Here is a 16,858-nt window from a genome sequence, read left to right on the forward strand (position 1 = left end):
TTATTACTACTATTATTATTATTATGAAGGCTTCCATAAGTCAGATGACACATTGTAGGAGGCCCACGCCAACCATTATTCAAATAATCTAATAACTATCATACCTTGATTACCTTGATGGGCCTGTGGTTTCAGTCAGGATTTCTCCATGACTGCAGGTCGTAAAGAGTCCAGCTATTCCTGTCTCGGGCCTTTCTTCTCTATTTTCTTCCAACTTTCTTAATCATTGGGTCTTCCCACCTTAAGGCTGGTCTTCCAGGTTTCCTTTTGGTATCTCTCGGATACCAGTTTGTAACTCTGACTGTCCATCTGTTGTCTCTCATTCTGGCGAGATGACCTGCCCATCTTCTTTTGCTGTTGTAGATTGTTTTTATTATATCTGTGAGTCCAGACTTCTTCCTGATTTCTGTGTGTCTTACATGGTCTATTTTGTTTATATTTCATAACTATCATATTGAATAAAAGAATAATTGGGTGGATAGGAAATTGATTCGCTCTCCTACTAACACCAGCAAACTGAATACAAGGAACCATGCCTCGGAAAAGAATGGTAACTAGTGGTATGTACAACAAAGTTCTGTTCCCTTTTGACTTAAAGAAACTTATTAATGATATTTAAAGTGAACTGACAAGGAATTGTTTCTAATGATACAAAGCTGGGGGAAATTATGAAGAGTGGTGTTGATATCCTCTCTTCAGGAAGATTACCTCACCTAGCTCCTGTGTTTTAGGAAGTAGATCAGATTTAGGATCTTCAGATGACTGATAGTAGTCCAAAGTTTTGAAAATGCATTGCAAGTGTTGCAAAAAAAAACTCTCATAGTGCTTCTTATGAGTTATTTTGAAACACTTGTAATGCATTCTCAAAACTTATCATAGTGCTTCTTATCATACTACCATTTTTTTTTTCTGCTCTGATATGAAAACACTATAATAAGTAGAGGTAAGTAGGTGATTGTGCTTACTATCTTTCATCATGATGTATCTCTGAAAAGCACTCAGAGATGGATTAATAAGGCAGTATCTGGACTCTGAAATGTTTGTTGATAGGAGAGATTGAGGAAATGTAAATTGCATATATAAATTACTGCAAATCAATGGACATCACTGGATATGTTATATCCTTTACATGGGTAAATTGCAGAATTTACTGGCTAAATTAAAAAAAGAGGTAATGTGACAAAGATATTTAACTTGGTGAAGGGGTTTTACTCGATTAATACAGAAGGCCTCTAGATCCACTCTTCTGCTTCCTCATCACCAAAAAATCTAAGTAACCAGTCCTCAATCACAGTAATCCAGATGTGGTCATATCAAGGCTTTATAAAGAGAAATGAGAACTCCATTACCTCTGTTTGTTAGTGTATTCTTCAATAACCTAGCAATCCTATGAGCTGACCTAGTTTACCTTATCGGTATGCCCTCCAAACTTTGGTCAACTCTCTATTTACTATTACCCCCAAATTTTTCATCAGTTTGCTGGAGTATATAGTTCCCCTCAGTGTGGTACACAGTTTGTAATCTTATTATTATCCCAAGATCCCCATGGAGTCACAGACTCATCTAGCTAGTCCCCTTTTGTCATCCAACATCTCATCTTACTGTGCCTTAAAAATATTCAAATTCTCTACAAACACCATGCTCTCAGCCATTGCATTCCAATCATTCACAACTCTCCATGCAAGAAAGCTGCCTCTCAATCCCTTACTCACGCTTTCCTTACACAGTTTCCAGGGATGACCTCTTGTTCTCCCCACCCCACATTTCCCACCACTTAATGAAAAACCTCTTCAATATTAATTCTAAACCCCTTACTAACTCTACCATATCACTCCTCTGCTTTCTATCCACTAGACTTTGCAAATTGCATCATATGAACCTTTCTTCATATTCAACATTCCAGAGATCAGAAATTATTTGGTCAATCATGTCTGTACCTTCTCTGAGATCTCTTCATCCTTTTGAAAATCAGATGACCAAATCTGTGCACAGTACTCCATATGTGACTTAACAGAGCCTTATACAATGGAACCAGAATTTCCTTACTTCTACAAGTCAATGTCCTCACCATCATTCACAGAATTCATTGTGTTGTACTTATAATTTTGGCAATATGTCCTCTAAATTTCAGATCCTTATCCACCATCACTCCACAACCTGTTATATCCTCTGCCTTCAGCAATATATCCCCACCAAGAGTAAATTCTACATCCCACCTTTGTTTTCCAAAGTTTAAAACCTTACATTTTAAAACATTGAACTGGCATCCCCCACTGCCTTGAACATTTACTCAGTCTATTCAAGTCTTATTGTAAGGAAACAACAGCTGCTCTATTCCTCATAGTTCACCCTAACTTTGCACAATCTGCAAATACCTGTATATCCCCATTCAAATCTTCTTCAATATCATTAACATACAAGTTAAAGGAATGGCCCTAAACCAGACTCCTGAAGCACACCACTAGTGACTTTCCTCTTCTGGGATATTACTTCCCCATACACAACTTGTTGATACCTATCAGACAACCAATTTCCAATTCAGTGCACTAGTCTAATATCCACCCCCCCATCTGCTTTAGTTTAACTTATCATGCAGTAATCTATCAAAAGCCTTTGCAAAGTCTAAGTATATAACTGTGTATCCATCTCCCACATCTAATGCCACTGTCACCTTATTGTAATAACTAAGTAGATTACTAAAACATGACCTCCCCTTGGCAAATCCACAGTGTCCATCAAGGATAATACCATTGTTGTCAACCCAATTCTGGATCCTGATTTTCATCAACCTCTCCAACACTTTAACCAGACCCAGGATTTGAAGGGGATAAATTAACTGTGGAAAGGGTACAGAGACGGATGACAAAGATGGTTTCAGGACTGTACAATTTTGGTTATGAGGATCAGCTGAGGGAATGTGGACTGTAGAGTTTGGTGGATAGAAGAAGGAGAGGTGATATGATTGAGACTTTTAAACTGTTGAGAGGTGGTTACAGGGGAGTTGACACTGGGGAGTTCTTTCGCTTGGTTGAACAGTGGGAGGGAGTGATGACAAGAGGCCATCCCTGGAAGTTACGAAAGGAAACTGTGAGCAAGAGGGTGAGGAGTGGTTTCTTTGCATGGAGGGTGGTCGAACCGTGGAATGCATTGCCTGATGGAGTGATGAGAGCGAGTACCGTCAATGAGTTTAAGGAGTGGTATGATAGACTTTGTGTTTCTTAGAGGGGTGGGGGCCTCCCCTCGATGAGTCTTGACAGACTTTATGTTCCTAAGAACATAAGTCTTGACATTATGTTCTTAGGAATTATGTCTTGACAGTATGTTCTTAGGAATTATGTCTTGACAGTATGTTCTTAGGAATTATGTCTTGATATTATGTTCTCCATGGATCAAAAGACTCCCACGATGAGTCTTTTGACTCCATGGAGGCCTGAATAATAATAATAATATACCTGACACACAGATTGGCCTATAATTTGATGCTTGAATTTCTGTCACCTCCTTTATGAAGCAGTACAATCTTACTTTCCTTCCACTCCTTTGGAACTACATCTAATGAAAGACTCATATTAAACAAATATGTCAAGGCAGATGTCAAATCCCTGGCACATTCCTTCAAAATATGCAGTGATATATCATCAAGTCCCACAGCCTTCTTAATATAAAGTTTGCTTAATTCCCCATATGTCTCTTCTCACTTACAGTCAGTCTCTACTCCTCATCATCCACTGCTCTCCATGATGTCACATTCTCAAGGATGAAAGACCTTTATGAACTGCTCATTAAATATCTTAATATCCTCTGTTGTCCTTATGCCATTTTATCCAATTAGTGCCATCCCACTATAATCATTCCTTTGTTTGATGGCTGCATATCAAAAGAACTCCCTAGGATCTTTTTGGCTTCATTAGCTAACTGCTGCTCATACTGAACTTTTGCTACCCTTACCAAGAAGTCACACTCCTTACCTGTTCTTTGTATTCCTCATGGAATTAATTATTATCACTTCTCTTAGGTTGCTTCCCATAATGCCTTTTTTCTCTGTATTGCATGCTTAATCTCTTTATTCATCCATTTCACACTCGCCTTACTTAACCTTCTGACTCTTGGAATACATTTAGACATTGCTTCTACTAGATAGTTCTTGAATATCACCTATGCAGCATTGATCTCCTTTCCACTCAACTCCTCATTCCTGAGCTTCTCATAATCACCAGCCTTGTAGTTCCACATAAACCCTTTTCTCATGGAAGTCCTTTGACACCTCATTTATAATAACATCCTCTGATGAGATGGTCAAATATGACACTCTCTATCCTTGTGTGGCCTGCTACATGCTGCCTGAGGTAGTTATTCCTCAGAAACTCAAGAAACTCATTTTCTTTACTTCCAGTTGCTATCTCGTCATTCCAATTTATATTGATGTAATTAAAATCACTCATAATGATTGTCCTTTTCTTGGGTAATTTGCTTATACATTTCTTGGTTACTACCCTCCACATTATCAGGTCTATAGCAACATCCAACGAAGTATTTCATTCTATTCACCTCTATCTTACAAAATGCTGCCTCAAAACCACTTTTGCTATTTTCCCCTTGCGCCTCGTACTCTTTTTCTATCACCAATAGCACTCCGTCTCCCTTTTTACCCCTTCTGTCTTCATGTAATATCATACCTTTCTATCAGTACTCCTGTCAGGATGTCATCCTCATCCAACCATGTCTTATATATTCAACAATTTTTGGGTGAATGAACTTAATCAATGCAACCATTTCCCTTGTTTCTGACATTTCTAGCATTTATATACAAACTTAACATCTCCCTTATTAAATGTAACTTCTTCATACTTTCCCCAAGCCATTTCCTCCTAACTCAATCCAGTCCAATCCAACCATTTTCCCTACATCCCAGGTCATCCCCTTTTTGTCTACGCACTCATTCTCATCCTCTTGGAGCATCAACCTTTCTCACACTGTGTTCCCCTTTGCCAACCTGAGTCTCTCTGTTTTTGGTTTGTCTTGCATACTTGTTCTCTCATTCTCTACACTCATGCTACCCACTTCTTCATTCATAAGCACAACTTGAAGCATAACTCTCCAACTCTTTCACATTGCTTCTTACTTGCTCAGATTCATTCTCTGCATTCATTTCTCTCTCTTCTAGCAGCAGTCTCTCCAAATGTCTTGTACCAAAGCCATTCAAATGCAGTGCATCACTCTTATACATTTCAGTTCTTTTTTCAGACTTATTCTGCACATCAATCAACTGCACTTCTTTCTCTTCACACATTTCTGCTGATATGATGGGTCTCTGACTCCATGGAGGTTAGATTTTTTTTTTTTTAATGTCAAATAATGCTTTATTATCTGTCAGTTATATTACATATATATACACACACAATTTATATAGTACATATAATGCACATATTTATATAATACAATTTAATATAATTGCATATAATTTAAGAGATAATACTACAATTTTTCACATGTGGTTCAGTTCAGATTCCAGTTTATCTCATACTTTCTACAGTGCGCAAGTCATATAGTACAACAATTCGTGTGTTATTAGTGGTAATAATGATTTTAATAGTTTACAGTCAATTATAGTTCAGTTACACAGGATAGATTACATGATTATCTATCTATGTATATAATTTTTTGTCCAGCACAGAATGCTAGGAAAATATCTTATTTAAATTGCATAAATAATGATATTAACAATGTGTTTTATATCTTTTTTCACATACATATTTACAGTGATTCATTTAAATTTACAATGATTCAGTTTTTATTAAATTGATTATAATATTTACTTGTTTCTTTGGGTGGCATTTCTGATTTCTTCCTCAAAGCTTTGCAGAGCTTATCTGAGAAAGATAATAGATGGCGGTGATTTTGTGGTTTTGTTTCTATACTTGTTGAAAGCCAGGTGTTGATTTTACTGTTTGTATGTACATGCTTGGAAGACTACTGCTTGTGCATGGTTTAACTTTTTTTTTACAAGTGGGGTTGGATTTGGATATAGTGTGTTTGTGTCCTTGTAACAGTGTTTTTTGAGAGGGGGTTTGTTATATGTTTTCTCTCTCTCTCTGTGTGTGTGTGAGAGAGAGAGAGAGAGGAATTTCTCTAATTTTCATTCTCGCTATAATATTTATATAGCACCTGTTTCAGCTCTCTGTAGGTTACTAGGTTTCTGTCATCAAATTAATGTTAATAATAATTCTTGCTCTCCACCTTATCACTGTCATACCTGGGCAACATACTGACTACCTTTCCTATCACACTATTATCTTTTATCTTTCTCAACAACTTCTTGCTATCCAATCTTATATTCTCCTTATTCCTAGTCATCCTTCTACCTTCTGCCTCTACAAACTCCCTTGTTTTCTTGGTCCTCATATCCAATGCTTCAGCCTCAATCACTCTATTCATTCAACCTCCCAGAAAACAAACCTTGTGCATCTTCACTTTGACCACACCTCTAATAATCGATTTGCAATATGTCACTTGTGAATCTTTCATTACCTTTTTCATACTGACATCATTTGTTTTCTTCTTCTCTCTTCCATACATATCTATAGTTCTCTTCATTTCACTCCACATTTGCCTCATTTGCACCTCAACCTTCAAATCTTGCATGTTCATCAAGATTCCAACACTCTTGAAATGCCATTGAAGATTGTTGGAATCGTGTTATCTTAAAATTCATAACTACAACTACACTTTTCAAGATTAAATTAACATCAATTATATTTAGTCCATGCTCTCAACCTATTTAAATCATCCTGCAAGTTGTCTACATCAGTGCTTCCCAAACTTCTGGATGTCAGGGCCCCTGTGGAAAAATTAAAATATTTCACGCCCCCCCCCTCGAAAAAAATCGTAATATAGACATATATTATTATAATATTTATTGTATTTATATTCAATACAAAACATACACAGCGAATATTGCAAAAATCAAATTCAAATATTACATTTTTAGCATCTTACATACACATTTGATATGGCACCTTATCTCATATTTTTATTTAGATAGATATATTTTTATTGTACATTTGCAGTACAAGCACATGAAATGTAAAATGATTAGTAATAAAGAAAGAATTAAAAACATAAAAGAAGTTTAATAACAATTTAATGTGATAGATATGTCTCAATACTGCTAAACCAATATCAGCTGAAATATTTGAAACTGCAATTCTTAGATTTCTGCTTTGAAATGAAACTTATATGAATAAGCATATATTTACTAATGTTCATTAAGCAGCGAAACATGCAGGAAGCAAAATTTGTGAACCTGCACCAATGTGTGATTTTTTTCATTAAAATATAAAAAATAACAAAAGAGAAATAATAAATAATAAAAATTAAATATGTTTCTTTTAAGATAAAAAAAAAATCTACTTAGTTTTAAAAGATTTTAAATTTGTTTTCATTATTTCACAGCTCCTCCCTCAACAAAACCTATGACCCCCAAGGGGCCACGGCCCACAGTTTGGGAAGCGCTTGTCTACATTACCTTGATTAACTATTACCTTACAAACTTTGCATCATCAACAAATAACTGAATATCTCCCCTCATATTATTTCCTCTATCATTTATTTACAAATTAAACAGCAGAGGTCCAAGCACAGAGCTCTGCGGCATGCAACTAGTTAACTGTTTTATCCTGGATTCTGCTCCTCCTTATACTACTTTTCGGTATCTGTCATTGATCCACCCTTGTATCCATATTGCCAGTTTCACATTCATCCCTATTTATTCCCATTTTCATAACAGAATTCCAAGTGGTATCTTGTCAAACACCTTTGCAAAATCCAGCAGTGCATCATGTAGTCATTTCCTTTATCTAACTCAGCTGACATGTTATTATAAAAAAAAGTTGGTAAATTACTAAGGCATGACTGACCCTTCACAATGCCATATATATATATATGTTGAGGCTATCTGGTGTGAGATAAAGACCAGCAGAACAAACTGTATAGCTGGGTGCAGCTATACACCAGGGGATGGTAAAGATGATGGAAATAGTAATGCATTGGCAAATAGACTGAATGAGTGGAGGATAGGTAATTATTATGGGGAATTAAACAATAGGAACATAGATTGCAAGGAAGAGAGGACACATGGGAGGAAGGAAATGGAATCTGTGCAGTTACCAAGGGATAATTCCCTGAAACAGCGATGGAATATACATGGGGTGTGCATATACATGAATATACATGGGGTGTCCTGAATAATAATAATAATAATAAGGACCTCCCGTGATGAGTCTCTTGACTCCATGGAGGCCTGAATAATAATAATAATACGCAGGGTGTAGTTCAGTGGTAGTGTTCATTTTGCATGTGAAAGGCCCCCGGTTCAACTCCAGCACCTCCACAATCTTTGCTGGCCTGGTTGGCTGAGTGGTTAGCATATCCACTCTCCAGCCAAAAGGCTGCTGGCTTGAATCCCGCCATGGGCATGGATGTTTGTGATTGTCTGTGAAACTACTAGTGGTAGTGATGGCTGGCAGATGGCGTTCGTGTAGATGATTATGGTTCACTGTAGTTGGTGGATTGAGTGGTGGAGATAGAGAGTTGTAGAGTAGCTGCCCTCCCTCGATGAGTCTTTGGACTCTTTTGAGATGTCACATAATAATAATAATAAGGGGTTTCAAGAGTGCTTGATCAAGTTATTGCATCTGAGAATTTGTCTATAACAAATATGGCCACGTCGCCACCAATTGTGGGAGTGATCATATGATCTTGACCTGGGAAGTGGATAAATGCATGGAATTTTCAGTTAAGACAGGGCACATGTGGAATTAGAGAGCTGGTAAATATGACAATCTTCAGAGAGGAGGTTGCTTGGATCGCTGTCATGGGTTTTAAAACTGCAAAAAGGGCTGGTATTCATAATGATGTTGATGAATATCATTGTTATGCTGGAGCTGCAAAAAAAGAAACAATTGTGGATGGAATTTAAGGAGAAAGGTGACCAGCAGGCACATGAACAGTACAAAGCACAGCCTGGAATGGTAACTAGTGTGGTAAGAAAGGCAAAAATAGAGTATGAAAGAAAATTAGCAATACGGGCTAAAGATCCCAAACAGTTCTTTCGATATGCTCCAAGTAAAAGAAAGAATGTTTATGACAGATGATTTTAATGAATGCCAGTGGTAGGGAAGTAACTGAATCAGTTGAAATAATAAAATTACGAAGTGAACACTTTGCAGGAGTATATCGTCTTGGCCAGTGGTTCTTAACCTTTTATTTGCCTGGTGCCCCTTTCAACTATTTGTATGGCCTGGTGTCCCCCCCCCCTGCTTAATTTTACACTAGGTTAATGACTCAGTAAGATAATTATCATATATATTATTAGTCAACGAAATTACCATCAACATATTTGAACTAATAGTTAATTAAAAATTAATGACTTTGATACAAATTAATTTTTATTCAAAAAAGATGTAATCTTACTGTATTTAATAAGCCAATCATTAATGGCTACCCTGAGCCTGATGATATCCTGCTAATTTTTCAGTATCGGGTTCAATGTTCGACAAATGAAGTCTTCTTTTTCACTTATTTGCAATCTATTTCGCTGCTTAGCTAACAATTGCAACAAGACGCTGAATTGTCTCTCGACCAAGTATAAAGAAGGAAAAACAACGATCACTAATTTTATTTCCTGCCAAAGCTGAGGATACTTGCATTGCATGTTTGGCCAGAATCTTTCATACCCATGCTGCTGAAATTGTACTTGAGCTTCAAAATCATTTTTTAAGTCAATGAATTCTTCACGCAAATTTGGATGAACAGAAGTGACATCAGAAAGAAATGGATTTATGATCCAATTGGGTATTTTAAGCTAATCAGAGTCTTTGAATTTGATCATCAAGTCTTCTTTCAGTATCAAAAGATAGAAACAAGAACAATCGAAATCTCTATCTAATATTAAATTATAATATATTTTTTGTAAACTTAGGAAGTGCAGAAAATCTCATCTTGCAATTCTCTACTTGTAGAATGGTAATTTGCTAATAAAAGCATTTATAATTCCCTTTGCTTTAACAAGCTTCATGCTGCTTCCCTGCAATTTGTTGTTAACCACATTTAATTTGGTGAAAATATCAGAAAGATATGCGATGTCAACCTTCTCCTTTTTTAGAACATTACACGTGTTCTCATCACATGAATTAAGAACTTTAAAAACAGTATCGTAGACTTCATTAAAGCATCGCAGATAGTTTCCACTTGAGAGCCATCTAACTTCAGTGTAAAGCAAAAGACGCTCAAATTCTTCTTCATTTTCATGGCAAAATTCCTGAAAAATACGGGTATTCAATGACTGGGCTTTTATTTTATTCACTGCTTTAATAACATTATCCAAAGTCTACCGCTAAGATGTTTTGCAGCTAAGTGCTGTCTCACTGCATTCTTTGAAGAATGTAGTGCATTCTAAAGATATTTGGAGCTGCTACTTTTAAATGTACTATAAATCCATGGTGACAACCAATCATAGATGGTACTCCATCGGTTGCATACACAATAATATTTGTGAGAGGAATGTTTTTAGATTAAAAAAGTCTTTAACAACCTTAAAAATTGTAGAACCTTTTGTATCAATTTTCAGTTGTTACGCAAATAGAAACACGTCAGTAACTTCATTAGTATTTATATAATGCACGTAGGTCATTAATGAAACTTCGTTATCACATGAAGTTGTCTCCTCTAGGTGCAAAGAAAATTTTATGGTTTTTAAATCATCACAAAGTTTTTTTCAATGTCCTTTGTCATTTTGTAAATTCTTGTTGAGAGTAATTGATGACATTATAAAGTTTGCACCTGAAAGTATCTTCAGGACTGGGTTAAGGTGGTACAACACCAGGGCAACTCGTTGCAAAGGTGGAGCAAGATACCAACGATCCTATCAGAGTATCTCCTATAATGCAAAACACATCTGCTTGCGGATATGTCTAATATTAGGCAGAAGCATTAGCAGGTCTAACATTAGACATATCCGCAAGCAGATGTGTTTTGCATTATAGGAGATACTGAGATAGGAGTGTTGGTAGCTTGCTTCACCTTTGCAACAAGTTGCCCTGGTGTTGTACCACATTAACCCAGTCCTGAAGATACTTTCAGGCGCAAACTTTGTTTGCTCACACTTGGATAAAGGATTAAACTAAATTTATTATTAGACATTATATTATTTTTACCCAGGCCATTCGTCATATCTAAAACTTCATTTATAGCCAGTAAGATGAGAGTTTCACCAATAGTATGTGGATTTTCACATTTGGCAATTAATTTTGAAAGTTTGTAAGACACAACAAGTCCCTTCTCTTGTTGGTTACTTTGTTTTGCAACCAATCGTTTAAGTCCAGGATGATTTTTAAATTTAGTCTTTAATTCGCAAAAGTACTCTACATCCTTTTTTTTCTTTATTTGGATGCTTCGTTCTTAAATGCTCAATCATTCTTGACGGCTTAATTCTTTGTTTGAGAAAGTTTTTTCACATATTAAGCACATTGGTAACTGCTCATTATTTATAGATGGAATAACTCCATATTTCAAATATTCACTTGAATATTGACTACTCTTTCTTTTTTTTCACACATTTTAAATGGGCTACAGTGCTACACAATATTGACGAAGTGCACAACGCGATACCATGGGCTAGGTGTAAACTGCAAACCAGGGTTGTCAGATAAATGTTAGGAAAAGTAGCAGATAAAGCTTATAAAAGTAATGGATTCTACTAAAAATAGCAAGTACAAATTAATTATTTTCTATATTGAAAATTCGGAACAAAAAGTAGCCCAATTACTTAACTTTCAATGCAAAAATTCTAAAAAAATAAGTAGCTAATAAATTTGAATAGTATTGCCAGAGATACAATATTCTGAACAGTGTTGCCAAACATGCAACATAAATTGGGATACTAGATTAAATACAGAATTTTTTGCTTTTATTATACTAGTAGTATTATAATGCTTACTGCCCCTCTCTTACTGCCCCTCTCAGTACCCCCTAATGCTTACTGCCCCCCCCAGCGTTCACAGCACTTCCGGGGGGGGGCAATACCAACCAGTTTAATCTAGGCAGGGTTGCAGGAACAAGAGAACCAAAGGCTTATATGGGAACTGATGTAAAATAAAATGGAGGGTCCATAGTATATTACAGAACCTTAATGTGAATACAGCTGTGGGATTGGATTGTATACCAGCTGGAGTTTTATGGGAAGCAGCAAAGGAATTGTCAGTGCCCTTGACCAGTGGTGCACTCAGGATTTAATCTTGGGGAGGGGGGGGGAGTTGAGCAGACGATTTGAGAATACACACTGTGCATTGCATACGAGCTATGGCTGAGCATCTGCACTGATCACCAGTACATAATACCAGTTATTGCCTCTGGCCCTGCTCGGGCAAACGAAGTAGCACCCGAGCACTACGTTGTTTGCCTTGCATTCACAGCGGCCAGGATTCCCGAGCACTATAAGGTATTCCCACCTTATGTGACTGCTAATTCATAAGTAGCAGAGAAATAGAAGACACAACATAACATAAATTAAAAAAAAAAAAAAAGAATTTTAATTAGGAAAAGATTTTTGGAAACTTTTCTAGTGTTTTTCCTTTTTCTTTTTTTTTTTTTTTTTGGGGGGGGGGCGGCTTGGCCCCCCCACCCTGGGTGCACCAATGCCCTTGACCATACTGTTTAATCTAAGTCTCAGCTCTGGGTTAGTCTCGAGAGGGTGGAAAGAGAAGAAAATCGTTCCATTGCATAAAGAAAGCTCCAAGACTGATGTAGCAAATTACCAACCTATCAGCATATCAGGAATTGTCAGAGTATTGGAGAAGCTGATCAAGAGCAAAATACAGGAATTTAGATGGAAATGGAATACTGTATGGGGGACAGAATGGTTTTGTGAAGGATAAGTCATGCCTCAGTAAATTGTTCGTGTTTTATAATGCAGTGACAACTGAGTTGGATAAAGCTAATGGGTTTTCAGTGATACTGTTGGACTTTGCAAAGGCCTTTGACAGGATACCACATGGAATTGTAATCAGTAAACTGCATCAGATGGGGATGGATATAGGGTTAGTGAGATGGATACAAGGGCGGTTGATGGAGAGATATCAGAGAGTAGTTTATTCAGGGGTAGAGACTAGTGGCGTGCTGCAGGGTTCTGTTATTGGACCTCTGCTGTTTTATTTGCACATTAACGTTATAGGAAAGGATCTGAGAGAAACTTTTCGGTTGTTTGCTGATGATGCAAAGTTGGGTGGAGCAATAGTTAATACAGATGATTTGGATAGATTGTCAGACTGGACAAAGCAGAATGGATGTCACTTTAATGTGGCAAAATATAACTTTATGCATTCTGGGGTGAAAAGATTACCAGCCCTATACCACATTGTGGAACTGTAGTCCAGGAAATTGATGACACCAGAGTGTTGTGAGTGTTAGTGAACAGAGAGTTAAAGTTGAGTGGGAGCATAGCAAAAGTGCCTAAAGCAGTTTATCAGATCACTTGGTTACTGAAGAGTACTTTGACAAGCAGAGATAAGCAGGTTATTGTTCCTCTTTATCAAGCCTCGATAACATTCCATCTTGACTACTGCACACAGATCAGGTTTTCTTGGCAATGAGGAACAGGTAGAAATTATCCAGAGGCGAGTGACAAAGATGGTAGCAGGTCAGTGGAATGAACCTTATGAGAACGCGCTGAAGATTAGGCGGAAGAGGGGGTGATATAATTGAGACATTCAAATTAATGAGGAGTTTTTACAAGATTAATTCAGAGGAAATTTTTCAGAACAGGTTTGGTGGTGGGAGAATTGGAGTAGAGCTCTCATAGTACCCATATATAAAAAAGGAAATAAAACTGAATGCGAGACTTACAGAGGTATTTCTCTACTGAGTGTTCATGGGAAGATCTACAAGATCTACAAATATGAGAAACGGTTGAGAAAGATTGTGGAAGAGAAACTCGGTGAAGAACAAGTGGGATTCTGGCCAAATAGAGGCTGGCAAGATCAGATTTTCACTTTACGACAAATAGTTCAGAAGTCATGAGAATATAACAAAGATCTATATTTAAGTTTTGTAGATCTGGAAAAGGCATATTACAGGGTGCCAAGAGAGAAGATATTCAAAATGCTACAGTTGGTTGTGTTAGTGGGGCATTATATCAAGCAATACTTTGTCTTTATTTGAGTTGTAAGTCAGCAGTTAGAATTGAAGGAAGTACAGGAAGATGGTTTAATGTTTAATCTGGTGTCTGACAAGGATACACATTATCCCCTCTGTTATTCATTATCTATATGGATCACATTCTGAAGGAAAGTAGTATTAAACCTGATGTCAAAATTGGAGATGTTAATGTCAGCTATTTGCTTTATGCGGATGATGTTATACTTCTAAGTAAATCTGCTACAAGTCTGCAAGATTCCCTGACTAAATTGAATAATTGTTGCAATAGATATGGTATGAAGGTCAGCAATAAGAAGACAAAGAATGAAAATAGGGATGAAAATATCAACTGTTTTGAATGGAGAACCTATAGAACAAGTAAAACATTTCCACTTAGGCATGATTTTTAGTGAAGATGGTAAGTTAAATATGGAAATAGACAACAGAATCAACTGAATAAATTTATATGGAATAAGAGAGAAATTAGCCAAAACACTAAATTAGCTGTATACAAGACAACGTTCAAACCAATTTTGACTTATGGATCTGAGAGCTGGGTCCGAAGTAAAACACTTGATCACAGATATGAGAGTCCTGAGAAAGATTAGGGGCATGAACAGATTTCATCAACGGCAATATCATATTAAAAACAAGGATATTAGGAAAGAACTTGATGTTGTTAGCATCCAGGAATGTGTTAGCAGGTAGACTAAGGTAATCTCAGGTAGTTTAAGTGACCATACTAATCTCAGGTAGTATGGTCACTTAAACAGAATGGGAGAGGAAAGATTAGCAAAACAAGTGTTCTCTGCCAGGTTGGCAGGAAAAAGACCCAGAGGAAGACTAAGATATAGGTGGATTGATACAGTGAAAAATGCCTTAGAAGATATAAATATAAGATCAATAAGATAAATATGAGATGCCGGACTGGTTGGCCGAGTGGTTAGTGTATCCGCTCTCCAGCCAAAAGGCTGCGGGTTTGAATCCCGCCATGGCATGGATGTTTGTGATTGTCTGTGAAAGCACTAGTGATGGTAGTCGGCGGGAGATTGCATTGGTGTTAGATGATGAAGGTTGGTGGAGTAGTGAGTCGAGGAGTTGTAGAGTTGATAACCTCCCTCGATGAGTCTTTGAACTCCCTGGAGGTGTTATATAATAATAATAATGAGATCTGACAATGTTGGAACCTTGACAGGTGACAGACTGATTTGAAGGAAAATTGTAGATAGGAAGTTAGTAATGATGTAAATTTTTCATGACGGTAAATGTCAGGAATTTGATGATGATCATAATGATTATTTCTGATACTCCTGTCATTCATAAATAAGCATAATAATTATTTTCTTGGTCTGCAACCAATCCTACCCATACTGCTCCTCATCTGTGACTTCTCCACACTTGTTGCTGTCTGCTTATCGGTATCCTTTACCCCATTTATTGGTGTATTATATTTTGTGCAATATTTTTCAGTTTTAAGAAAAGTCTAATATTTCGCTAGGTTTGGAAATGCATATTTGGCATAAATTTTCACAAATTTTTATTCCCCTAGTGATTTTCATAAACAAGGCAGCTTTGCTAATCTTTTAGTGTTAGCCAGATTTTTCTTGAATTTCTTGGATCCAACTAAAATCTTTTCTTTCTTGGGGTTATAATATAGACGGCATCGATATGATATCATCAAATATTCTTAGAAAATATTTAACTTAACTATTATTTAACTGCCTTTCTTGCTTTGTCATATATTTACTTTGTTTAGCTTTGCCTGCAGAGTGTGATGGTAGTATTTTTAGTGTGTTAGGGGAGGGGGGAGATTTATTCACTTTATTATTATTTTCCTAATCTCTATGGAGTTATAAGACTCATCATGGATGGTCAGTGATAGACAACACAGAGTCTATTTATCACTTTAAATTCAACCCACCATTTGCACTTTTACTCAATATTATTATTATTATGATTATGATTATTATATGGGCACCTTTGTGGAGTCCGAAAACTGACCGTGAGAGACCCAATCTATCCGCACAATCTATCATACCTCTCCTTGAACCCATTAACAGAAAAAGCACTCACCACTGACTGTAACAACCCATTCCACTCATTCACTACTTTTCAAGCAAAAAATCTAGTCCTCACACTCCTACTGACCACACCTTTATTCAGCTTCCAGCGAATCCCTTGTTCTGGTCCCTCTAGCCAAATGCTGAAACATTTCCCCTGCATCTATCATATAAAATCCTTTAAGCAAATTAAATGTTTCTATTATATCCCCTCTTTTCCTCCTATCAGCCAACTTCTGCAAGCCCCATTGCAGAAGTTGGTTGATAGAAGGAAAATCTATCCTCATAGGGAACATTCCTCAGGCCACTCACAATCTTGGTCCCCACCTCTGAATCCTCTCCACTGCTTAGACATTCCCAAGAAATCCAGGGGACCAGACTTGAGCACAGTAATCCAGATGTGGGCATATCAAGGCCTTATAAAGAGGAATTACAACTTCCTTATCTCTACTTGTTAATGTGTTCTTCACTAGCCTAGTAATCTTATATGCTACCTTAGCAATATGTCCTCTAAACTTTAACTCTCTTTCTACCACCATCCCTCATTTATTTCCTAGAGTATAGTGCCATCAATGTGATAAATGGCTTGTAACAATTTATTCCAAAAG

At 36.8% G+C, this 16,858-nt stretch overlaps 1 protein-coding gene across 5 annotated transcripts in view; it reads left to right on the plus strand.

The window, feature by feature from the left end:
* LOC150105244 (cyclic AMP-responsive element-binding protein 1-like) overlaps positions 1-16,858 on the plus strand; it is a 255,041-nt gene that overhangs the window by 219,929 nt on the left and 18,254 nt on the right. The window lies entirely within an intron of this gene.

This window comes from Typopeltis vanoorti, chromosome 6 (genome assembly GCF_054136105.1).
Source record: "Typopeltis vanoorti isolate ZY-2024b chromosome 6, IOZ_Tvanoo_1.0, whole genome shotgun sequence".
NCBI lineage: Eukaryota > Metazoa > Arthropoda > Arachnida > Uropygi > Thelyphonidae > Typopeltis > Typopeltis vanoorti.